We start from the raw sequence: 27,531 nt of genomic DNA, 5'->3' as shown, positions 1-27,531 counted from the left end.
ATTCTTGCAGATGCATTGTTCTCTCAGCTGTTTCAGTTACGGGAAAATGGAATTTTGCTATTTTTTTATTTATATGAAAGTTACTTCAAACCTTTCTTCACCATTTGTTTGCATTAAATTATTTTTATTGCAATGAATTATCAGTATATGGATTGGCTTATCTACAGTAGCAAGTAACTTAGTTCCTTGGTTCACTGCTAGTTCCTGAATAACGATGATGCTTGTACCCAAAGCTACTCTGCAATGGGAAACACAGCACATTCAAAGGGTTCGTTGAAATATATGCTTCAAAAGTGCCCTCCTGATCTGAACTAGAGCAGTAGCATAGACACTTATATTTATTTTGCTTCTGAGATGCCTTTGGAGAAAACCAATTATCTGTTTGAGACGACTACAAGAAAGGTCTGAGGATAATTTACTATGGATATTTCCTAACAGCAGTAAGAATGAGACCATAACAGAGACTGCCCTTTTATCTGTCCTATCAAACCCTTCAATGTTATCCTATAAGCCTTGCAACCTTCAGCACATTCTTATTTTCTTATGCAGTGCCCCAGAGCAGGAAATGCATAATCTTTAATGACATGCTACAAAAAAACCCATCTTTGGTGAGCTTGCACATGATCTAAACTGTATTTCGGCATTTTAGCACTAATACCCCTTTCTTTGAAAGTAAATTGGATTTTAACAAATCACCTGTAATGTGAGAGCTTAGGAACCCTTAAATTCTAACTGAAGGACAGTAATATCCATTGGGGCTTATATTTAACTGCTCCAGCAATGTCACAACTATACATCTGATTGTACAAATGCACACTTTTTTGAATTGTTTTGGATTCTCCTTGTAACTGACAAGCAGCTAACATATTCCTCATATCACTATTTGGCAATGTTTAATGTTCTAACACCAACAGTAGTGTGTATGAACTATCACAATGTAAAGACTTATCAAAACAAGACAAAAATCAGGCAAATTTTTCACGCAGATCAAAGATATTTATTCACTTGGTTATATGTGCAATTTGTTTGTTCTGAAAACCTGTGAGGTAGCAATTAAAAACTAAAGTAAAGCATGCTGGCATAAAACGTGCTGGATTAGACAGTGTGACATGTTGCTGCAGGAAGCTGTGGAAGCCAAGAATGTACTGAGTTTCTGAAAGGAACTGGATGTTTATGTGGATAAAAGAATATCCAGATTTATGGTGTTATTGTTGAAAAAAGCTTGGAGGTGACAGTCCAGATTTAATTAATCCGTAGTCATTGGACAAAACCTAATCACATGTATCAGATGCTGTTTATTCATATTTTTTTTGTGGAAAGTTTACCATGCTATATTAATTACCATTGGAGACAGGATGCAAGACCAAGAGTGAATTCCAAGTCTACCTCTTGCTGACTAATTAAAAACAACAAAAAACACAAAACAAAAACCGTGCTTACTCCATTGCTATCACTGCTATGGCTTCCTTGTGGTATACTATTCTGAGCAAGACAACTCATTGGCAAACAGCATCCCTATGTTATGTAGATATACTCTGAGATGGAATAGAAGTTGTTATAGCAATAACATTAAAGACTACATTCTCTGGTATTTCCATCCGTGCTATAAATTGGTCAAGGTTAAAGTGATGGGAATGGTGAGGAAAACATAGTAATTTAAAGACTTTTCTTCTTTGCTGGATACTGCTTATAGATACGTTTTGTCCTCCTTTTTTGGACTGCAGCCTGTTGCAGTAAAGATGCCTTAAGTGCCTTCAAGGCTCTGCAGAGAGATCTCAGTGTTCAGTTTGGTTTTATCATCAGCAAAATCCTTTCCACAAACAATGAACACTGCAGTATTCATTGCCAGTGGCACATAACAAAGTCTATTTTTGTTATAACCTGAGGTGCCTTTCCACGGCAGATCAACGTTCATCATTTTCTTTTCTGTAATTGGTTCTGTCTTGCTGTTTCATTCAGTTATGTGACAAACCCATCTCTTGACATGACTGATGGAACTGGGTGTGACGTTTCACATCAGCCACTCTAATACCCGACCAAAAGAGAGTTTGCACTGATATAAAAAATTTCAGTCTTCCAGGCATAGGTTTAAGAAGAAGAAAAGCATGCTTCAGCCATTTACAAGCTTTGTAAAATAGTTTCTGATCAGTGCCTGTTAGCAGCAACATTTTAAACAACAAGAATGTTCAGAGGTAGGCAGGGAATTTCTCATACTAGCTTCAGTTCATTGATTAGCCTAACAAAGAGAGTGTTAGGCGAGGTGCCTTTATATGAATGTTACATTCAAAAGACAAGTTTTTGGGGAGACCTTACCCTTTGTGGAAATTAGATAAATTACTGCAGAGCCATTCCTTTTACTGAAGGTGAGTTCTCAGTGGGGTCTGGAAATGTCAGCAATACAGAAACAAATACAAGTTAGAAAACAATTTTCTTTCTTTAGTAGCTCATTTCCTTACACAGCATTGGTATAACTATGAGCCTAATGAAACTCTGAGGTTAAAGACAACAAAAATATATACAAATTTCTCAAAGAGAGGAATTATTATTTATTTTTTTCCATTTGCCAGTGCTGCTTATACAAAATTATTTTATTTAATAGAAATGTGATAACACTGATATTAAATATTTTTTTCTTCCCGTAATAAACTGCAGTTTTTAACACTTCCAACTTTTTCTTTCCAGTTTTCCAAGAATGGATTAATAACTTAGATGTTTATGCTTTGGGATTTAATTTTATTATCACTGGTTTTAATCATTGAGTAATAATATGTTTTTTCCCTGTAAACTGGAATACACCCAAATGACCTATAATGCCAAGGACAATCTGTGGAGAGTAAGGGGAGAAGACAGTTTATTAATAGCTTTATTTGTGGAAAGTGGTATGATCTGAGACTTACTGTCCCATAATATGAGAATGTAAAAACAAAATATGGAAAAACACCATCTTGCACACACAGCATAAACAAGCCCTCAGGTGTCTGAGGGCTTTACGTTTACTTCTATGCATATGCAGAGTAATATGCATATCTTAGCCAGACATGTCTGAAGGTCATGTCAGACATGTCTGGCTAAGAGACAGCATGGACTGGCTGAACATGGAGAGGAACCTGTTGTAGAGAATGTGGAAATGCCTTGCTAAAGGAGAAACAGAGTATTCTGGTGATCATAATCTGTGTAAATTCCTAAAAATCTGTACAATGCAAATTGCATTCAGTCAGCATGTCCTGTAACAGATTTAGATTATGAAATGATACACTGCATGGCACTATAACCTTGACCAGTTCATATGAAGGAGCATGCCTACATGCTGCCTACTGAAAGTGGGATAATTCATTCAAAGTACCTGCATTGCAGCTGAGCAACTGTTAAACTCTTCTGAAATCCTACAGCATTTAATGCTACCTCCCAGCCATGCAGAAAGCCAGTTGTCACAAGATCATATAATTCATTTTTCATGCAGTACGCTGAAGACAGACAATTACTGTCAGTGCTCAGTACTGCAGTTTTTATCCTCTTCTAGAACAAAAGATACAGGTTTAGAGGTTTTTTTCCCTTCTTTTTTTTCCCTTTTTTTTTCCCCTCTAGGGGAGGAAAACATTGAGAGCTTTGTCAGCCTTTTTGCCATAAACCTTAAAGAACTCACTCAGTTTAACAGCCTTAATATCTTTGCAGCGCTATAAATAAGAATCTGTTTTCCCAAGGTAGGCGGCATTTCAGGAGCAGATACAAAAGAGGGAAGAAAACAGAGAGAAAGCAAACAATGATAGTTCAAATCGGGCAATCACCAGCCTAACCCTTTTGACATTGAGGCTGGCAGCTTGCTATAAATTATCATTCCATTGAAGAGGAGAATTATGTTTGATATGCACCAAGGTAATTTAGACAGAGAAACTGCATGGCATCTTTTCTAGCAACATGGGTGACCATATTTTGCTGGGTTATTGTAACTCAAAGGGACCAGACTTGGAGTGCCAGCTGCTGGAAGTTGTTCCTCTGCATTAATTTATGCTTTAGAATGAAATTCACAGGGCAAGTGGCTGGCTAAGTTTTTTGCATTTTGTTTCCCATCACAAAAGGCTACCTGCTTTTTCTGTAAGCTGAAATCCCTTGCATTTTCTTTACAAGAAAAATAAATGTCCCTCACAACCACTTCCATTCCTCTACTGCTTTACATCCCTGTGAAACATAAGGATTGATGTGTTATGCTTGGTCATTTTCATGTCCGTGTTTCAACCTTGTTCCCATGGGGTTCGTTGCTTGCTTTCCAGTAGTGATGCCCCTTAGAGCAGCAGGGCTTCAGTATTGCTGCAGGCTTCCTAACATTACAGCCCTGCAAATGTCAAATGGTGTTCCAGTGAAGCCTGCTGGCTCAGTGGTATTAATTTGCTTGGATCTTCCCCCTCCAGGCTCTTTCTAGCTTTCTGTTCTTCTTCCCTCTCCCTCAAGAGCCTGATGCTTGGCATGTTTCCCAACTGCATTAGTCATGCCGGAAACAGAACCATGTATCCTCAACTGAGCTGGTTCCACAAACTGCCCAAGAGCCCTTATGAGGCCAACAGACCATACAGCATTGATATTTTTGCTAGAAATACACTGTTTATGGATGAGGAAGCAGTAATTTTGTATTTCAAGTGCTTTGTCTGGGCTTGCGATAGTGGTAACTGAAATTTGTTTGATGTAAACAGGAAACTTAAAGTTATCATTTAAATGTGTTTAATTCTATGGACTTCAAACAAGTTTTGATAATCCAGAACCTCATAATATTAAAGGCAAGCCTATTTGTACTTACCTGTCAACCTACTTGTTACTCCTCAGGAAAGACCCTCTAGCTTTTATGCTATATCTATCTGTATTAAAGCTAGTGAGAAATCTGGAAAACAAAAGAAAACAAAAAACAATCTCCCAGTAATTTTCTACTTGTCATCTCTTCATCGGGAAAAAAAAAATAAAAAAAATATCAGGAATAAAAAAACCCCAAACTTAATATTGTCAATAAACCCTATGTGGTATTTTTCCACGTATTATTCCCTCTACATGTGTCTGCTTGTAAACTTCGTGGTAATGACAGAGAGATGGATAGCTATAGGCTGATCTCTGATTTACAGTCTTGCATTAACCTCTACTGAGCTTCCATAACTTTTAGAAATGAAGTGGAAATAATTCCACAAGCTTAAAATCCATCTTCACAAAACAGTGGTGATCAGGATGGGAAACAGGGATGGAGAAAGACAAGTACGCCAAGGAAATATGTGTTTGTCCATTTGGAGGGATAGGCACCCACTGCTGAAAACCATATAAAAGGTATTAACACCATTTTTTTAACCCCTACATTTGCAAACAAGAAAGAAAAATTGATTTTTTTGTGTATGTGAACTTTCAGATAGTGGAAGAAAGATCCAGAGGATGCTATGGGAAGGACAAAGGAATACAGGAGTGTAGGAAGTTGTTGGAGTCCATCAAAGATGTTATCAGAGCACCATAGCAATGAACAAAGCTTCTTATGTGAATTAACCACACTAGCGACAGCCTTCCGGCTCATGCTATAGAAGACCTAGAAATGTCAGGGCTGACATTAATTTCAATTCTAAAAATATCTTATAGCCATTTTCCTAGTGGGAGAAAAATAATCTTTGGAAATATAAGCCAACGTAAAGCAGTTTTTAAGCTTTTATTTTGGTCTATTCAGGAACCTGCATCTCATCTATGCAGGATCCTCTGCCCTGTGTCCTCATGATATCTGTTCATGTCACATTAAGTGATGCAACGAACACTTGTCATCTGATATTTCTTCTTTAAGACTCTCCCAAGAGAGAAACTTTCACTAGATTTAAAAAACTGAAGAAATACATTGGGTACCTTGACTGGAAGTGAGCGCTACAGATTTGGACATGTTCTGCAAAAGCTCTGACTCCTCCAGAAATAAAGAAAAATGGCTATAAAATCAGAGGTCTCTGAGTCTCTGACTGGAATGAGGTGCAGTCCTGTTTTGTGAGTCAGAGCAAAATTTCCATTATTACACAAAGCGTGTGGCTGAGAGCTAATGACGATTAACGCTCCCCGCCCCACATAGACTATGAGGAAAAGATATTTATTTAGTCTATTTAGAGGTTGTTGGTATTGCAAGATTTTTGTTGCAATTTTTTATTAAAAAGAAATAGAAGCGTTAGGTTCTATCCATCTTTAAGCCATAAACAGCAATGCAAAGGAGTCACACAACTAAGTACCAACCTAAATTTTGAGTAAAGTAGCTCTTTGAGCACCACTAACAACTCTCCAGTGGCAGTGGACGCTTTCTGAGAATCTACTAGCAGTAAACTTATTCAAACGAGAATTGGATGGAACATTTTCATCAAAATATACATTCCACCAAAACCTGAAACATTGAAAAGCTGTATTGATTTTGCTGACCTTTTTAATAGCAATTATTTCAGATATAGGATAGAGTTTCTATCACTTTCAGAGAAAGAGAAAGGAGACACACACAGAGACACAGAAAAACACTGCCCTTTTCAGTCTGAAAGTAGGCTTTTTAGGATAGGTCTATTTTGTAAAAAAAAAAAAAAAAAGAAAAAAGTAACTGCAAGATAATATTTCATTAGAGTCTGTAATAATAATAATAATAATTAAAAAAAAAAAGTCAAAATCTCCAGAGGACCTTATTCCACCATCTTTCTGACGTCTTTTTGCTTTCATATTTTTGACCAAGATCTTCACCATCTTTCTCAACTATTGAACAGTTATGATCAGCTTTACAACCCTATGAAAACCAGTCATAATTAGATGCCTGCTCAGCTCTTCTTATGTGAGCTGCTCTGGTACCTGGATGTCTATCTTAGTGACCTGAACCTAGAGTTCTGGAAAACCTAATGAAAGACAATATTCAGACACTTTTTTAATCTGCTGCATAATAAAGAGTAGAAAGATAACATCAAAATCTTATCTGTATCTTTGGCTGTATTCCTTACAAACACACACGTGTTTTGACTGTTACTTTTGTAACTCTCAATAATTTTTAGAATTTGTGAAATGCTTTTAGAGTTCAGTTGATTTCAGATTATTATATCTTCCTGAAGGTAAATACAGGCAAAACATCAAGTACCTGGACTTGATGTTTTGCCTTAACTTGAAGTTAAGAGAATCCAGATACCCAATTCGAAAACAAGAGTTTACAGAGGAAGCTACTAAACAACACAACCTCAGGGCTGACCTGCTGGAGCTGACAGCAGCGCTAAGAACCATCTTTCATGTATGTTTATTCTGTCAGATGCAGCTGTGTTAAACAGCTCAGGAGCTACATTTGGGGGGAGTTGGCAGGACTGTGGCTGTAGTGTTAGAACAGAGGACCCTATTCTGAGATGGTTTGAGTTCCGTGGTTACCTCCCAACCTCATTCTCCAGAGTCTCTACTCTAAAGGAAGAATTTCTAAGCAATAGTCCAAAGAAAAATTTCTCATATGTCCCAAGAGATCCAAGTTATGTTCTTGCGATAACTTCTGTGAACTCTTTAATAATGACAAAAAGGTTTTCCTTCCATGGTGATAGCTAGTGTGGGACCTGGGCATGATGTAGATGGCATAGAATAAGGGGTGGATATTGTCCTGGTTTTGGCTGGGATAGAGTTAATTTTCTTCCTAGTAGCTGTTAGAGTACTGTGTTTTGGATTTAGGATGAGAATAACATTGATAACACACTGACGTTTTAGTTGTTGCTGAGCAGTGCTTACACTCAGTCAAGGACTTTTCAGCTTCTCATACTGCCCTGCCAACGAGGAGGCTGGAAGTGCACAAGAAGCTGGGAGGGGACACAGCCAGGACAGCTGACCCAAACTGGCCAAAGGGATATTTCATACCATATGACAACATCCTGAACAAAAAAACCCCAAAACACAACTGGGAGGGAGTTGGCCGGGGGGCGCATCCGCTGCTCAGGAACTGGCTGGGCATCGGTCAGGGGATGGTGAGCAATCGCATTGTGCATCACTTGTTCTGTATATTCTTTTATCAGTATTAGTATTATTATTATTTTCTTCCTTGTCTGTCCTATTAAATTTTTTTTATCTCAACCCACAAGTTTCACCTTTTTTCCAATTCTCTCCCACATCCCACTGTGGGGGAGTGTGTGAGCGTCTGTGTGCTGGTTACTTGCTGGCTTGGGTTAAACCACAACATTCTGGAATATAGGAAAGAAGAGTGGGGATAATTTCCTTCTGTTTTTTGAAATATTTCATATCCTGTGATTAGATGATAGTACTAAGAACCACAGTTAAGCTCTGTTCCACTCACCTACTCACCCCTCATTTTCTGCACTGTCACTTTCATTTACAATAAGAGTTAAAATTAATGGTAAACACAGAAGATGAATAATTAATAAACTAAATAACTAGTACTAAAGACTAGATAGAGATATTTTATGAACTGTGAAAAAGACTCATCATTTTTAGTGACTGCAAATTCATGTATTAATTTTTTTTCCTAATGAGAATGTTTCTAAGTCACTGAAACTACATCTCAGTTAAAATTATATCAAGGGAAAGTTATTAAGCAGTTACTTGTTGTCAGCTGCATAGCATATACGCATTCTCTGTGAAATTTATCACACTGTTAAAGTAGCAGTGGAAAGCCAAAAGAAGTATTATTTAATTGAGACACTTTCTGCTGCAAAAAATTAGCCTTGCAGAGGTAATGCTCCTGAGAAATAGTTGGTCTTAAACAATCAGCTAAATAGTGATTCCCTGTAAAATCTTGAGGAATTGGACTTTGAAGATTATTTTTCGTAAGGGCTTCCACCCAGCAAAACCCATATTTCATTTTTTGCTTCTGACTTGATTTTTGGTGTGAAGTAGAAAGAAGAGCTATTTGAAAAGATTTTCTGAAATCCTGTGTACAATAAATGGTGTCTTTTATTTATTTATTTTTTAAGGAAATTTGCTTCTGATTAATTTTCCTGTTCTCCAAGTAAAATCCAAAATATTATTAGATTCTAGTAAGTGATTTTTTTAGAGTTTTGAAATTTGTCAAATTAAACTGAGAATCTGAATTAAAACACTCAGAAACCTTAAAAAAAATGTTAGCAATTGATTTCTTTTGTATGCTAACAATTTTGATGTGGCCAAAGAAAACTTTCAAAATTTAGTCAAAATGAAAACAAATAAATCATCCATCTTTTGGGAAAAATTTGCCCTCCTAACAAGTGTGCATGATTCCTGTCCTTATCTCAATATTTATTGATATTTATGCCATAGGAAGCAGAAAATTGTAAAGATTTTACAGATCCTCCTTTTTTTCTGTCCAATAGATCATCAAAAAAGTCCCAGTAATCAGATCATTCTGAATACACGTTTCAGCAATGTCTATCAAACATACCTCTATTTGCTATTATGCAGTACTTTACATCTTTCACACAGAAGATGTGCTATTGAAAGCACATCAAGAGACCAAAACCATTTTTTCTATATTCTACTACAGCAAAAATTCTGAAGCAAGGTGCAGGGCCTTGCCCGTGATTATATGCAGACTCTTTAGCAAGCCTGAGACTAGAACATGAGAGTTGCAAAACTGCGCATTGATGTCTTCTGCCCATTCTGCCTTCCAGAAAAAAGTAATGTAGTTGCCAAACCAAACCAGTCATTCTTATGTAAAACATGGGAGAATGAGCCCATACAGTTCACATTCAACCCACATTTGTACTTTCCATATATAAGTTTGAACTAATTTAAATTTCAGCTTGAAAAGTACAAAAGGCTTAAAAATTAAAATCAATTAAAATTGCTAGTAAGTTGCAGCAAGTAAGGTTTTAACAACAAAAAATAAGTTTAGCCAAAAGGAAGAGAGACCTCAAATGATTTTTCTCCCAAGTAAAGTATGTGTAATTTACATTTCTTAGTAGAAACGTCATTATACTTTTTCAATAAAAGTATGTTTTCTAATAAAAAGTATTTTCTCAAGATTTGTATTTATGAAGATTAGAAAACACTTTTATTTTCAGTCTTCTTTCTAGATCCTAAGAAACAAAATATCTACTCATAAGGTGAACAATTCTTACTTCAAATTCTCTAAGACCAAATGGAAATTCTTAGTATGATAAAATTTGCTATAATATGAAGGGTAGAAGAGGTTTTGAAATCACTTAATTATTTGAAAATCTATTAAATAAATGGTTTTGAAAAAAATTGTCTGAATTGTGTAACCTGGATATAACTTTTTTTCTGAGCTAGTAATTATTAATTTTTAATCCTTTTTATTATTATAAATTTTAAAAATAACAGCTTTAAAAATTCAGCCTTTTATTTTGTTTTGATGAAGTAGTTCTTATTATGTACTGGAAGTGAGCCAAAAGAATAGAAAATATTGCTAGTTTCAATGTCTAAATATAGTGCATCAAGAAATCTTTTTGCTCCAGGTTACTGTCAATTAACTGTGAATTATGGAAAGAAAATACAGTATGCTGCAGCAGTATCAAGAGCAGTAACAATTCATGTATAATAATACTTTGAGGGCCTTTTCCTATATTATTTGCACATTGTTATTTCAAATTATGCTGACAGAAAGTTATGCATGCAGGAAGAGAGTAAGGAGTGCAGGCATAGTTACTTCACGTTCATATAGTGATGAAAGAACTTAATACCAGGGTCTGAAGTGTTCTCTGCTCAGGCTGAGGTCAGCTCCTTCATAGACCCCCCCCCCCTTTGATGTTAAAAGAGTCTGCACAAAGGAAGTGAAAGTGGTCTCCCAATTTTTGAGGGAAGTGTGTAGTCTACTGGCTGTGGAGCCCCGCATTGCTGTGTATATGCCCACTTTAATCCTTACTCTTGTCAAATGCCTACAACCATTCCCTGCCTCCTGCTAACTTTCTGCTCTGCTTTCTTTCAATCTCTTACATGCTGTCTTAGCTTGCAGCTGCATTCAACTCTATGTTTGTTGGCAGCTTTTACTGCACTCCATGGTCTCCTGTCTTCACCCTCTAGTTCAAACCACTCATATGCTGCACCCTAATTGCACCTTCTCCTGATTCTCCCAGGACCCTTTGCTTATTCCTTCTCCCTTCATACATAGCGGGATACTTCCTCCATTCCCCCACTTCCAGAATGCCTTTAGTGAAAGCAAGTGAATCTTTTGTATGCTTAATATAAGGGTATCCCTATTACATTTTCTGTACTTATTCAATATGCCAGTGAGCAAACCATGCAATCACTTCTGTTATATCAAGAACAGTGTAACACACTGAATAGCTCTTTCATGTCACCAGACACAAATTCCTGCAGGGTTCAGATAAAGGTGATGGTAAGTTGGAAATGACACTTTTATATAAAGTTATCCAAATATGGTTTATACAAACTACCTTTTAGTTGTAGCTCATATAAGTTAATACTGATAAATAAAAATAAATTAGTGGCTTTTACATTTATAGAAAGTACATATGCTAAAGAAGAAGGGGGTTTATTATAATCTTCCCCTTCATTTCAGATGTTTTAAATTGTTCTTTTATATTTATGCTGCCTTCACATGCCTTTACCTAAAATTATGCTTTGTTTACCAGTGAAGAATGATCTTTTTGGTAGTAAACAAGGCTGGTGGAGCCTTTACTCCAGAAACCTAAGTACTAGCCTGTTACAATGAGTTGTAAACTTCCTACAATCATTAACAAGAATACTTTTATTCTGTCTTCCTAAACCCATTTTTCCTGCCATGAAGAAAATATTAGTATGAAATTCTGTCCAAACTCTGCAATTTAGGATTGAAAGTGTATACTGTAGAAAAAAAATCTGTAAAAATTGGACATACCTACTTCTGAACTGGGTTTTTTCAAACGATTACATCATAGATAAATATGGAAAACCCCCAACAGATTCCTGACATCAGAACAACTCTATTCAGAAGTTCATAAGAAGAAAAGAATCATATATCACATTTATTTATGTTGTTGGAGAGCTTTTTTTTTTTTTTTTTTGTAAAGGCAAAGCATGTATGTTCTAAAATTCTGGGGTTTAATACGCATTTTGAAAGTCAAGACAGAAATAAAATGCTGGTGTAAGACATGAACCTAATACAAAAATGACAACCTCAAAGTTTACAGTTTGACACTTAGGAGTAATCAGCTGCAGACTGTATAGGTCTCTCTCTTTTTAATAGATGGATTTCTTTTGCATATGAGCTGAATATCCCATGATACTAGTCTTTAAATCTGTAACATATTCATGTTTAGGAAAGCTAGTATGTTTCTTCCTTAAATTTACCTCTGTATAGCTTTCCACATTTTTCTCCCACTGGATCTTACACACATACTTTCCACAGGTTAAATAACTTAACAATTGCATCTTCCTTTTCCTGTACCTAATGTGGAATATACAGCATGAAGGATGATGTGATGCAGAAATTTTATTAGTTTTTGTTTAGCATAATCTAGCTTAAAAATGGTTTACTGTGTAAATAATGAAGCAATCACAAATACCAACTTATAAAACCATCACATCACATCAGCTACAGCTATATTTTAAATGATCATAAATGAACCTCATTGAAATAGAAAGTCAGAAAAAAGTAAAGAAGTAATTATATTTTACAAATCAAGTTACATAACTGTCATTGTCAGGTTCTAGGTTTCCAGTAAGTTCAATTTTATATAATCAGCCATATATGAAAAGCACAATAAAACAAACAGAACAAAACCAACAGTTTTCAGACCATTTTATGATTTCTAAACAGCAGCAGCACTGATATAAAACACTATAAAATTGCTTTTAAACCATGAAAAATGGTTACCTTTCTCTGTTCTTTCTTTTGATTAGATTTATCCCGTATTTCTTTGTCATTAGCTACTGCACAAGAAATATAAATAAAGCTTGCTAATACACACACACAAACAGAGCAGAATATACTGATATATAGTAACAGACACTCCATATTTTGAATTAAAATTATTTCAGGTCTTCTGATTGAGACCTGAATGAATAGCTTTCAATTAATGTTCCATACAGAATATATAGTTTCTATTAGGATTTTTAAAAGAAATTTTAACTCTGGATATATACTGCAAACAAGAGAAACTGAGTTCCCAGATTTCTCACAGAGTCTTATACTCCTTCAAAAAGAGTAAATTAATATGTGTCAAAGGGCAACTCTTCCTCTTTGCAACACTGGTTTTCTGGGCTACTGTTCCCAGGACAGAATAGTGTAAAAAATAAATTATAGGTACTAGTGTATTACTGATGTTCCTTTTATGTTTACTATCTAATGCTTCCAGTCACGAACAGGAGCTCAGCACTGCTGAGGGAAAAGGATTTCAAGGGTCAAAACTGCCCAAACTGGTCAATTTCTAACCTCTTTTAAAAATGAGTAGGAATTAGGTGGCCACATACATACGTGCTATTCACGCCTTGCAAGCAGTATTCACTCAATTAATTCTACAAGTTACTACATTTATGTTACATGATGAGGGACTAAAAAGTAATAAAGGACTAAGGAGGTGTTGAGATGGAAACATTATCATCAGTAGCATTCACAAACTGAAAAGCTGGTTCAGGCCAAATTTTGATGACAACTGCAGATTTGTCTTTACTGATTGATATAGACAGATATGATCAATATGGATGAAATCAAAAGATTGAAGGAAAATTGAAGTATACAGTGTCATTCAAATGGAATTTATCTACCCATTTCTAAGGAACAACCTTCACAATCTTCCTTAAATATTTAAGCTTTAGAAACATATTCCTTTTATAACACAACTAATTTTATTAGATGCTAGTTATTTTGGGAACCTAAGTTCTTCCTGCGTTGATACTCAGACCTGCACAAATGAAATATCTGTATGCCCCCCTGTGGGGTGTTGATTTAAATCAGTTACATACACTACAAGGATGAAGTCAGCATCAATACAGTTCCTGTGATAATGGTGCTGTTGTGATAACTACACAAGCGTGTATCTGCATGATTGGTGTATTCATGCCAGCCTTGTGAGTGATAAGTGGTGTACCTTTCTTACTCTAAGACATTTTCCAGTTGATACAAGCCATCTCCAAGGATGGTCTGAGTGTCAGAGCAGAAATAAAGTTGAAGGAAAGGGATGCCACCTCATGATCTTGTACTTATGGAAAGGCAGCTTTGCAAGGTCTCTCATTTCTTGGACTAATTTTCTAACAAGAAGACCGTAAACTCCAATATATCTCTTCATCATATTTCAAAATAAGAGGCTATTGTTTGAACTCCAAGGGAAGATTGAGATTAATTTATTTGTGGTTCAAACTATGAACTTCAATCTCAGGGTTCCAAATACTTATTTATATTTATATTCATTACTGTAAATATTATTATTAATAAATATATTAATATTTATAATTGCTGAGAAGTTAGTATTTATCTCCTTTCTTCTTGTTTAACTCTCAGCAGGCACTGAAGAAGGAGTTTACCTGGTATCTACCATCTCAGCCACATTAAATTCCAACAGCAAAACTCCTGGGAGTTCATTTGGGTTTCCATTTTTCAGTGATTAGTAATTAATACTGATGTTGATGGCCCTATATTTAAATTCTGAATATAGCAAGCTCATTAAATTAGGAATTATAATACTAAACTAGTCTAGATATATTCTCTCTTTATAAAATTATCGATCTGACCAGATTGGTAAAAGCAATACCGATTTACTAAGCTTATTTTGCTAATGTATCTAGATATGGACAGTATTTTCTTCTGATTTTTTTTTAATTTGAACTTCCAGTTACATGTCAGACCTTTGTTTGTATCCCTCAAGAAACGGAAACTGCAGGGTAAAAATTGGCTTCACAAGATGCAGCTAGGATAATTTGGAAAATCCTTTTTTCAGCTCTGACAATAGTACAATAAAGTAAAGACATCTGACGTACTATATTTAAGCCGATTTAAAGAAGGCAGTTGGCTACAGACCCCCAAATTGGTACTGTTTTTTCTGTAGTAACACACCATTACCATATTCTATGGAAGTAATTTCCATTATGCCAATGGCTAAAATCAATAAAGGATTTCAGAAGAATATTTTATTTATTGTCAATAGGATTTACAAGTGGAAATGCTGCACTCTTATTCAAATATATTTGCTAAGACCAGGAAATTAATCTATAGACTTTATTATTTTCAATATATTTGAAAGACCAGTCTCATTAACAATAAATTGTGTGTCTCTCACATAATTTTTTATAACGCTTATTTACCGTCTGCACCTAAATTTGTAGATCTCTCAAAAATTACAATAAATGTTTTGTAGTCCATTAATATCCAAGTTTCTGATGTTTGGAGGTTTCTGGTTTTCCAAATAATTTCTAAGCAACAAGGTGAGAAACTTTGCATATAAGCTGCTGTATTTCATCTCCACCAGCTCCCTCTAGAAGTCAATAGTTCCCTTCTATTGCATAGCCTGTTCTTCAGTAGAACCACCAGTACATGGATCTCTCCAGATATGTACAACTATCTCAAGCTTTCATCTGAGAAGAATTTAAGGATTTTGTATATTTGCCTATTATTGCTTGTCATACAGCATTCCATACAGATGACATCCCAAGAATCCCCAAAACAGGAATTATAAAAGCTTATATCAACTATAAAGCTAACATGCAATGAGTCTGCTCCTTCTGCTAGGTATTTGACCAAAGGTACATGAACTGTAGAGCACTCTTACAGCACTTCTACAGTTTGTCGTGCAATAGATAAACAAGCTGAACATGATGCAATTCCTGAGTATGTGTGGAACATCTGTTCAATGTATGTTCACCCACAGGGAGTCTAGACAGTGATATAGTACCCACATTATCATGAAAGTGGATTTTAACACCATGTATTATTTATTAAGGGCATCAGTTTAGGTTGTGAAGTCATTCACGGAATCATAGGATGGTTGAGGTTGGAAGGGACCTCTGGAAGTCATCTTGTCCACTCCCTCTGCTGAAGCAGGGCTACCTAGAAACAGTACCCCAGGACAATATCCACAAGGCTTTTGAGTATCTCCAAGGAGGAGGACTCCACAACCTCTCTGGAAAACCTGTACCAGTGCTCGGTCCCCCTCACAGTAAAAAAGTGTTTCCTGATGTTGAGAAGTAACCTCCTGGATTTCAGTTTGTGCCCATGGCCTCTTGTCCTGTCACTGGACACCACTGAAAAGAGCCTGGCTCCATCTTCTTTGTCCCTCCCTTCAGGTATTTACAAACATTACTAAAATCCCCCCTGAGCCTTCTCTTCTCCAGCGTAAACAGTCCCAGCTCTCTGAGCCTTTCCTCATAGGAGAGATGCTCCAGTCCCTTAATCATCTCTGTGGCCCTTTTTTGGACTCTCTGCAGCAAGTCCATGTCTCTCTTGTACTGGGGAGCCCAGAACTGGACACAGTACTCCAGGTGTCGTTTCACTAAATCATGTGTATATATTGTCTTCCAAAGGCTCAAAAACTACCCAGAGCACATCACACATCTGAATTCCTCATTTGGATATAATGTGTTTGGAGAAATCAATATAATGCCAAGAATGGATAGAAGAAAAAAAAAAACAACAAAACTGAGCACTACTGTTTCCTGGTATAGCAGTAAGATGCTACTATTCTTAGAATCTCTTCTATGTGAAGAGATTTAAAAAAAAAAAAGAAAAACAAAGCCCACAATATTTAAAATAGGGAGCCTGTCAGACTCAATACGCAAAACGGTGTGAGGAGATAGAGCTCTTTTCCCCAAACATGTCTTCCATTGACATTAGATGATGAGTGATAACTCTTGCCTTCAGAAGTTATTTTCTGACAATATTAGTAGTGAACAGAAGAGAAAAAGAAATTTTGTCAGCCAGAGTTTAGATGGGATTATAATGTAAAAAAAAAACATTAACGGGATTTTAGAAAAAAATAGGGTGCATTTTGTTCAAATTAAAAGCTTAGTTTATACAGGAAAATAATCATAGAATCATAGAATCATTTAGGTTGGAAAAGACCTTTAAGATCATCAAGTCCAACTGTAAACCTAACCCTGCTACGTCCTCCACTAAACCATGTCTCTAAGTGCCTCACCCACACATCTTTTAAAAACCTCCAGGGATGGGGACTCAACCACCTCCCTGGGCAGCCTATGCCAGTGTCTGACAACCCTTTCAGTGAAGAAGTTTTTCCTAATACCCAGTCTAAACATCCCCTGATGAAGCTTGAGGCCATTTCCTCTTGTCCTGTCACTTGTCACTTGGGAGAAGAGACCAGCACCCACCTCTCTACAACCTTCTTTCAGGTAGATGTAGAGAGCAATAAGGTCTCCCCTCAGCCTCCTCTTCTCTAGGATAAACAACCCCAGTTCCCTCAGCCACTCCTCATAAGACTTGTGCTCCAGACCCCTCACCAGCTTCATCACCCTTCTCTGGACACGCTCCAGCACGTCAATGTCCTTCTTGTAGTGAGGGGCCCAAAACCGAACACAGTATTCGAGGTGCAGCCTCACCAGTGCTGCATACAGGGGCACAATCACCTCCCTTCTCCTGCTGGCCACACTATTTCTGATACAGGCCAGGATGCTGTTGGCCTTCTTGGCCGCCTGGGCACACTGCTGGCTCATCTTCAGCCAGCTATCAATCAACACCCCCAGGTCCTTTTCTGCGGGGCAGCTTTCCAGCCACTCTTCCCCAAGCCTGTAGCGTTGCATGGGGTTGTTGTGACCACAGTGCAGGACTCAATTTAATGAAATTAAATAGGCCTTTTCTTCTTTGGAATATCATTCTAATGAGAAGAAATGTCTAACACCAAAACCAGGAATTCCTTAAATTTCAACTAGTATAAACAGGAACTGCAAAACCACCTATACCACCTATATTTTTAAATAGCTTACTGACTATGTTTTATATTGTGTTGTGCTCTTTGCTGCCAAAGATTCAGGACATTTATCCATGTTCTAAAATTTTAAGTAGATAATGTAACTCCACCATTTTAATCCTTTTTGCTCCTCTTCATTACTTACTACTTTTCTGCTCTTTTTTTGATGTTTTTGTGTGTTATGTCTCATATCATTACATAGGGTGGTTGTTATCTTGAGAATAACAGGGCCCATCCCTGCCAGACCTTCAAAAAACTCACTAAAATATTTTCCTTTTCTGTCACTCTCTTATTAGTAACACATAGTAATGCAACAACAGCATTACACCATTGATGTTTAAGAGAAAAATATCATACAAATAAAGAACATCGTGGTTTATTCCTTGCTTAGAGAGTACTAATGAGGAAAGAACATTTAGTAAATCTGGCTTGGCAAATGGGGCAGGGGGGTGGAGGAGATGATTACTTTATCTTGCAAAGGACCTTTCTCCAACATACCTCTTCTCAAGCTCAGCCTGCGTAGTTGTATATTAGTCCCTGACAGTTTGGAGATAGTCAGGAAAATCCCCAAGTCTTGCCATCATTATCTTGATAATCAATAACCTATACTGGTTTGTTTTGTGTAGTATTCTTTGAAATATCCTTTGCCTTGCATGGATGCACACACACCCCTGCAAAAACACACACTCTCACATACAAGCCTACCAGAAACCTTTGTATTGAGCCTCCCCAACAGCTAAAAGTATCAAAGCTACCAGTAATCATCACATAAGCCTTTTACACTTGAGGTGTGGTCTAGCAAGCATGTCCAGAGAGTAATCTTTCTGACACGTTATGTTGTTCCTTTACTTTCATAGATTATAATTTTATAATATTCCTTCTGATGTAAATTTTTCATATTTCTTAGGTTTCATATACAGTTGCTCACTGCATCCTTTTATCCAGTTAGACTCAACTCTTTAGAGCTATTCTGTACTTCCAGCTCTATCTGTACCAACTCATGGTTCTGTCATAGATTTCTACAGTATTGATTAGCTCTCTCTGTTATATTATCTTGTTTTTCCCTTCCTGTATCTATTGCAGATTAAGCTGTCATTTCTGTGGTTTTATATTTTGACATGTAGCAAACTTACCTTGTCTTAACTTCATTGAGTTGATAATTTTCTTTAATATTTTCCATCAGAAATGAAATTAAATGGTTATTTGTCCTTTCACATTTGAATGGTATGACATAAAAGCAAGACATTCACACATTTTTGTTTGTAGTTTTTTCAGCTTGCAGATTTTAAGATGGCTAGTGTACAGATTTCTACCTTAAACAAAGAGGTGTATGTGTATTCAAGTTTCTCATGTCATAGTTTCATTACATTGCAAAGCCAGCTTTAGTAATAAAGAACAAATAGTTCAGTGGTAACAGAGATGCACTAATTTCTTTACAATTGTGTGGAAAAATTACAAACAGAAGAAAAATATATTTTAGTTTAATACTAATTTTTATTTCATTTACAATGAAATATGTTGTAAATTAATTAATAGAACTTTTACTTGGTTAAGAGACTTCACAATAAATAACAACAGAAATAGAAAGAAGGCAGCAGATCTAGTTTTAGAGCTGCCACTCAGAATCCAATCCTGATGTGAACCTAAAACTAAACAGGAGTTACTGAATTTTCAAAATCATGTACATCCTGCTTTATATGAAAGGGTAAGTTTTACAGAGAGTAAAAAGCTAGCACATACGATAAATGATCTGTGAGAGCAACATGAATCCAAGAAGCTGTGAACCTCCTTTCTCTAAAAATAATATGGAGAACAGAAAAAGTCTCAAACATTGAAAAAACAGGTGTGCCTTCCAGGCTGACAACTGCTCAAATGCCTCTCCAGTACTGAGCTACTGTCACATTGAGCAACAAAATCAAACTTCTCAGAGACTGCTTTATTTACAGTGTAGTTACTGAGGAGTTGGCAATTGCTACCAGTGCAGCTGTGCAGTCTGGCAAGGCAGCACGCCACTGCGCCCTTGCCTGTCTGGAAGTCAAGACACATTAGTACTCTCTGAATGATAAAGGTTCACCCAAAGTAAAGGATTTATGATGTAGCATAAGTAAGAAATACTCACGTCCAAATTATACTTTAACAAGTGCAGTGAATGTTTATAAGTCAATAAACAAAGTAACAAAAGGAAACAGATTCTTTAAAAACAGCTGAAAAAACAGCTGATCTTCCTATGCAAACAACTACTGGGTACACAGAAGAGCTAATCTTTTGGTCAATAGTTCCTAACGTAATTTAAAAAACAAACAACAGTACCACCCTCCCCCATCCAACACTACACAGAAAAAAAGCCCCAAACAACCGAAACTTAGAAGTCTGCTCTCTCTTGTACTGGGGAGCTCAGAACTGGACTTGGGAGCCCTTTCCACCGTGGCCTGAGAGCAGCCATTTTTCCCAGCCTCTCTGGAGTCTGCTGTCTCCAAGTGTATTCAAAGTGTAGCCCCTCTTCTGTCTGCCTTTTATTCTGGTGATGGCTTCTTTCACTGTATTGCCTGGGAGAGGAAGTGAAAATGGTGAGTGCATGTCAAAAAGATGGAACGAAGTTGTAAGGGAAAAACATTGAAAGCACAGAAAAAACAGGTTCCTTCTTCTCAATGTAGCTGCCAGGTCCTAAACTAGTTTGATTATTAAATAGCAGCCCTCTTGTCTTTGACATGCCTGACCAGATTCAATGCCATCAGGGCTTTAGCTCTCCTAACTTTGTCTGTGAATGAGTGGACAATGTTTCTCTGTTCCCAGGTGACCCATCCTTGCTTCCACCCTCTGTGCTGTTTGAGTTCGACCAGGAGCGCCTTGTTCATCCATGCAGTCCTCTTGGCCTTTTTGCCTGACTTTCTATTCATTGGGATGGACTGTTCTTGAGCTTGGAGGAGGTGATCATTGAATATTAATCAGATTTCTTGGCCCACTCTTCACTCCAGAGCCTTATCCCACAGGACTCTTCCAAGCAGATCTTTGAAGAGGTCAAAGTCTGCTCTCCTGAAGTCCAGGGTTGTGAGGTTGCTTTTCACCCTCTTCCCTGCCCTCAGGATCCTGAAGTCCACTATCTCATGGTCTCTGCAGCCAAGTCTGCCTTTGACCTTCACATCCTCAACAAGCCCCTCCTTGTTGGTGAGTATGGTGTCCAGCAGAGAACCTCTCCTCATTGGCTCGTCAATCAAATTGGAAGAGGAAGTTATCATCAATGCACACCAAAAACCTCCTGGATTGCTTATGCCCTGCTGTGTTGTCCTTCCAGCAGATAATGGGGCAGCTGAAGTCCCCCATGAGGACCAGAGCCTGTGAACGTGAGGCTTTTCCTATCTGTCCATACAGGGCATCATCTACTTGTTTTTGGTTGGGTGGCCTATAGCAGACAACCACTATAATGTCCCCTTTGCCTGTCTGCTCTTTAATCCTGACCCATAAGCGCTCTGTTGGCTCCTCATCTATCCTCAGGCAGAGCTCCATGCGCTCCAGCTGCTCTTTTACATAACAGGCAACTTGCCCTCATCTTCCCATCCTGTCCTTCCTAAAGAGCCTGTATACCTCCAACACAACACTCCAGTCATGGGAGCCATCCCACCCCATCTCCATGATGTCATCAAGACTGTAGCCCTGCACACAGATCTGCACACAGATCTCTTTGTGTTTATTCCCCATACTCTGTGCATTAGTATACAGGCACTTTAGGCACTCCAGCATATTGAGTTCCTGGAGAGAGTTTGGTGTATTTCTCCACAACTGTGCCTTGTAGGCACCTCCCTACCAACATGCAAGTGCTGGAGGTGACACTTCCTAGGCTCCATTTTGTTGACTTCATGAACCTTTCCCGTCACATGATCCTATGACCTTTGTTCAACAGTCCTGTCTGTTGCTCCCTCTTTTTTCCCTGTTTGTGTGTATTTTACATTTATGCTTCCAATTACTGAAAAGGAAAAGCTCTCACAAAATAAGTAAGCATAAATGAAAACTAAGTTAATTTAGAAACATAAAGATACTGCATAGCCTATATTTTTGAAATATTTATTTTGGCTTTGTCACTCATATTTTGAAATTTCTTGTGGATGAACCAGTTAATGGTTGCTACCATTACAGTACAGTTGTATTCTGGTCCCTCTGTGGGTACATCCATATTAATGTAGTGCCTCCAAAGATATCTAATCACAACAGTGTAGAAAATTATGCTTGATATTTGAGAATGGTTTTCATTCAGATTAATTGATCCCTTCAATTCTCTTGAGAAAACAATCACAGTGAAGAGTAAACCCTGAGTGATTATTTCAGTTTAAACCACAGGTGCACCAAATCTTCTTATTCTGCCTGCAGAGAGGTCTTTGAACATCCCCATATCCATTTCAGGAGCAGTAATTGGTTTATAATAGCAGCCTTGGACAAAATATGCATAAAGTCCTGAAAGCAATCCAAAAATTTCTGCTATTTATTTTATAGTGTTGTTTAAAAAGAATCCACTGTATTACAGGCTTACATGATTAGGGATATAAGACATATGTGCAATTTTGCTATAACATTAAAAGTTGTCTCTACAGTACTGTTCTGAAAAGACAATATACTGCCATCTTTCTTTCCCTCCTTCATTATCCATCTTGAAACAGCCTTGCCTTTTGCATCATTTTGAGGAATACTTTGGATTTTATTTTAGCCTGAATCTACTATAGAAAAGACATGCATAGTTAATTTATCCCTAACCTATTTCTGTAATGATACTGAAATCCATAACAGTGTCAGATTATTGTTCCAGTTTCTGTACACTCTGAAAAGACCTTTAGAAGGCAGGGGGAAAAAAAAAATGTAGAAAATCAAGAAACAAATTAAGAACTTTTAGCCCATGCTGTTACTCTTCTCATACAGTTGGATGTATAAAATATTGCTTCAATTATAATGTAGCAAATACAAGTCTATCTGGCATTTGTTTCTAGTTAACATGAAAAAAGGTTATGTGCAAACATTTTGCCTTTCCTGTTCCCCCTCCCAAGCTTGAAAACTTCAGATGAAAAAATATGTTCCTTCATTAATACTTCTTGAGCAATAAAAGGAGCTGTCAGCCTTTGCCTCCAGGTCTGTAAGGTTCATGTTTCCTTCTTCATCATAATGCATTGCTCTGAGACAGAAAGCAACATCAGTAGCCAACTATCTTAGTCCAACTGTTTACAATTATACTTTCAGTGGATAACTATTATTTGTACAGAAGAAATGAACCACATGAGTGAAGAATGGCTATGTAAAACTGAAAATATTTCTGATACTTTACCATAAATTTAGTAGTCAGCTATTTCTTGTTGAGTGTTTAAGCCAGCTGATGATTAATATAATTTTTAATAATATCTTGTTAGAAAATTCCACAAGTCTATAGCATATCTGATAGATATGAGTTATATAGTGTGAATAATTTTGTATAGAGGCTTGTCTTCTCTGATTCTATCAAAAATATTAGACACATATTACTGTTGTCATATAGCAAGGATCATATAAATGGCATTGTACAAACACTAATTTTGAAGATAACAATAGAGGTTACAACATCTTTTAAAAAAAAATAAAAGAAAGAACCCAATGATAGTAGGAAAATTATATGGCACAGATAGACTCTGGCTATCTATAGTTAGCAAGTCCTGCACCATCACAATTAGACTGTTTAAGGTAAACAATATGGTATTCTGCAGTACTTCCTTTCCTTAATTCCTAGCCACACTTCCCTCCCTTTTAAGTTGATGGGCAAGCACATTTAATGTTTTAGATTAAACTGATTTGAAGTGTTCAGATTTTAAAGCAGGAAACAGTGCCCTGAAAGTAATCCAAATTCTTATCAAATTTGACATTGTATATCAGTGCCTTGTGGTTTAAAATATTAGCGTTTTAATTACTTCTGAAACAGTTAGCACCATGAGCACAGAGCTTAACATTCTTCTTAAGTTCTGAAGTGAGAAACATAGTAATAAAAACTTCTGTTTTGTTACCATATTTAACTATCCTAAATGAAAGCTACATATTTGTTTGTATATAAACACACATATATGTAAAAGTGATATATATTAAAATGTGTAATATATAGTTCTTGTTGACCTTTAAAAATTATTTTAATCCAATGTGAGACTAATCTGGGACTACAGACACCAAAGGTAAGCTTTGTTTGGTTTGATTGTAGACATTGTTGCTAATGTGAGTCACTTCACGTTCCTACTGTAGTGAATACAGAGAAGCAGGAATTTTCCTGTTTTAGTTCTACTTGGTCTACTGTAGACATCTAATCAGGTTATTTATATCATGCCCCACAAGTATCTAGTATTCCACATTGAGGAGAAAGGAAATGCATTTGCATTTGATCATTAGCTCAAATGCAAATTACACCTATGCAGTTAAATAAGGTCAGTGCTTCCTACAATCCTTTAATCATAACCTTTTCCACGCTGCATAACAAGGCTAAACTTGTTTGAGGTAAGTATATGTTTACAATCCACAGATCACTAGTGGTCCTAGTGGTTGCTTGGTAAAGGTGCTAGTAGCAAATAAAATTCCAGCTGCCCATGGTCTTTTTTTCTTTCCTTTATACTACATATTTATTCTTTTGAATATCACAAGGTGTGGAAATTATCTACCAATATTGTAATCGCAATATTATCTTAAATATAGGTACAGAATACAAGTCTATGCTAAAATTACTAGGAGTATAAACAGTTAAATAAATGGAAAAGTTGACCTACTGTCATTCTACTGTTGACAGTAGAATGTTTGTACTTTACATAAAAATTGCATCTTCTTTACCAACAAAGCACATGACCATGCAGAAATGAAAGAGAAAATCCCATGCAGAGCAACCAGGCTACAGTTTATTTCTGTCACAAGATTTGGTTCTCCAGTTTCAGGGTTCCACTGGGCATGACCACATGTTGTGGAAATGTGGGCTGGTGCTTCTTCTGTTTATTGTCTTTGGCTGTTAGCACACTGAAAGTCACTGCACATTGTAGAAAGACAAATAAGATGGAAAGGGAGAAGTAGAAAATACCTTTTGTCCTGATCTGTAATCTGGACTTGTCTGCATTCCTACATTCACACACATGCAAACACTTCCACATCCACATGAAGATCTCCTCCCTGTCTCCACATTGAGATATTTTTTCCCCACCATTTGCCTAATTTTTTTCTCACAGACCAAGGATTTTCCTTATTGCACCCACAAATATTGCTGACCTTCAACTTTACCAACTTCAAATCTTTGCAAAAGCTGTTTCCTAAACCTACAGCTGTAAAGCAAATCCATGTTTTTTGAGAAAGCTTGTCTAGATAAAAAAATAGCTTATAGTAAATAAGTAGAATGCAGTTCTCAGACAAAGAATTAGTTCAAGTAATATAACCACTAAGAAAGAGAACTGGAAGAAGCTGAAATTACATTTGGATGCAATTATTCTAATAATACAGTGCCAAAAAATTGCATTGATAACCACATATTCTAAACACCTTAAATAGCAAGTGATAATTACAAGATTTCCACATTCATAGGAAGCTGGCATAGAGAATATTTGATTTATATATTAGAGTGACAATTTTCTGTAACTGCAGAAATTTGGCATGCAGAATGAAAATTATTAACTATTTATTTTTTGATCTGTAACAAATGATGGTGTCATTTATTCCTTAACTTTTAAAAAGTGAAAAATATCTGTTCATTTTCCCTCTGATGAATGCACTTTGCATGATAATTTTTTCTTTGCAGCATATTCTAAATTCAAATTGAATAAAAGCTTATGTTTGCCTTGAAGCAAGGATCACCATTGTCCTCCTCCGTCTCAAAACGAAACCAAAACAAAGCCTAACCTCCAAATCCATTTGTTTTAGTTCTGGACATATTCCATCTTATGGAGGTAGTAGTAGTGTGTTATAACATTGTTTGATAAGAAACAGGTTCACTTCTAACTCTTTGTCTAAATGTCATGTGCTTAGTTTGATCCAATTGTCTAGTCTTGTGATATAGTAAAAAGGTGAAAAACTCCTAAAAAACATGATTTACACCACCTATTCATACCAGCTACTTTAGCTGTCCATCTCAGAATGGTATGAACTGCTTTTTGGCCAAGGTCTTCTCTCTTCACAGACCTAAAAGGGAACCCTGATGAAAAGATTTCTTCAGCCACTTGACTTGTGGTTGGTACAGACACGGTGAGATGGACTCCTGTCCCAAGTGACCATTCTAACACAGGGTATTGCCTTTGGACACAAAGAAAAGTTATTTTGCAGTCTAATCCCACATCCTCAATGTATGCTGTGCACTGTCAGGCTTAATTTATAAGTCTAATAGGTCTGAGTATGGACTGATTGTCCGAAGACACCAGCTGATTCTAAAATATGACAAAAACTTCATATGTATCAAGTCCGCTTGTATTTATAAACACACACACACATTTGTGTACACATTAAGATCTTTCTCTTCCCACAACACACCACCATAGTATCCGGGCAATTTAGACATTAATTAACCAAGAGCCCAGATTTAAATCGAGAGTTGTTCCCTTTCAAAATTTAAGTTGATATTGCCGAACCAGAGCTTTAAACAACATGTCATTAGCTTTTTTTTTTTTTTAATAACTTCTGTGTTCCTCACAAAGTGGAGTTGCACGTGAAGAAAACAGCTATTTTCACTATGTATTTTTTCCCTGTACTCTTTCTCTAGGACATCTAAGTAGAGAAAAGAAACAGGAACATCAGTTCTAATCTCAGCAAGTTAAGTGGACAATGCTTTTCCTTTTTTGCTTGCGAAATAAATTCCTAGTCTATGCCCAGTTCCAATCAGCAAACTGCATTGAACCTACTGTCTTTAGTTTCAGTGTGGTCTTTAGTTTAATGAATCCATAAGGATGCAGCAGGCAGGAGAGGCTGCCTCTCTGGGGACAAGTGCTGCCTGAAGCTGGTGACAGGAAGGCTTTTGAATAACTGAATAAAAACAGTGGTCTTACACCCAGTGCTTAATTCCATGACAAAAGAAAGGAAGTTGATTATAGACAAACTAGACGATGACCAAACGAATCTGTAAAAGAATGGCATATGGAAATGCTAATACAATAACTTACACTAAATGTGCAAATGTTATAATATAGAAGATAGAAATCATATTTTATGAGAATCTGTCTGAATATATCACAAGAAATCATGCCTATTTTTAAGATCACCAGGTTAGGAAGCACCTTTGGAAACTGAAATAACAGAGAAATAAAATTAAAATACTACAAATATTACCCAGCAGATGTGGTATTCCATCACTCCTAACTTAATCATAATGGGTTGCACAATTTTATCAGAAACAGTTCAAGAACTGTCATAAAATATGTACTTAAGAATACTATTTCATTCAAAATCAATTAAATAAACTTCTGCTAAGAGAATGATGTTACAGTGTTCTTTCAACTTTACATACTTAAATCAAACTTGATGTGTAGGGGTTTTGCTATTTTGTTGTGGTTTTTTTTAAGAAACTAAAGTTTTAGAAAAAGAAAAAAGCTGGTTTTTATTTTGAATTCACAATAGAATTTTATGTTATAAGTAATTCTTTTTTTTGTTGAGAAATCAAATATATCTTCTATAGAGTAAGTTGAACACAGTTATAGACCTCAACAAATGTAATTATTTTCATTTTACTCAAAGATCAAAAATTATATTTGTCTATGTAACAACTTCAAGCATTATTCAATAA

The sequence above is a fragment of the Gavia stellata genome, chromosome 1 (genome assembly GCF_030936135.1).
Source record: "Gavia stellata isolate bGavSte3 chromosome 1, bGavSte3.hap2, whole genome shotgun sequence".
Classification (NCBI taxonomy): Eukaryota; Metazoa; Chordata; class Aves; order Gaviiformes; family Gaviidae; genus Gavia; species Gavia stellata.
The sequence above is the reverse complement of the archived record's forward strand: the minus strand, read 5'-3'. Positions refer to the sequence as shown.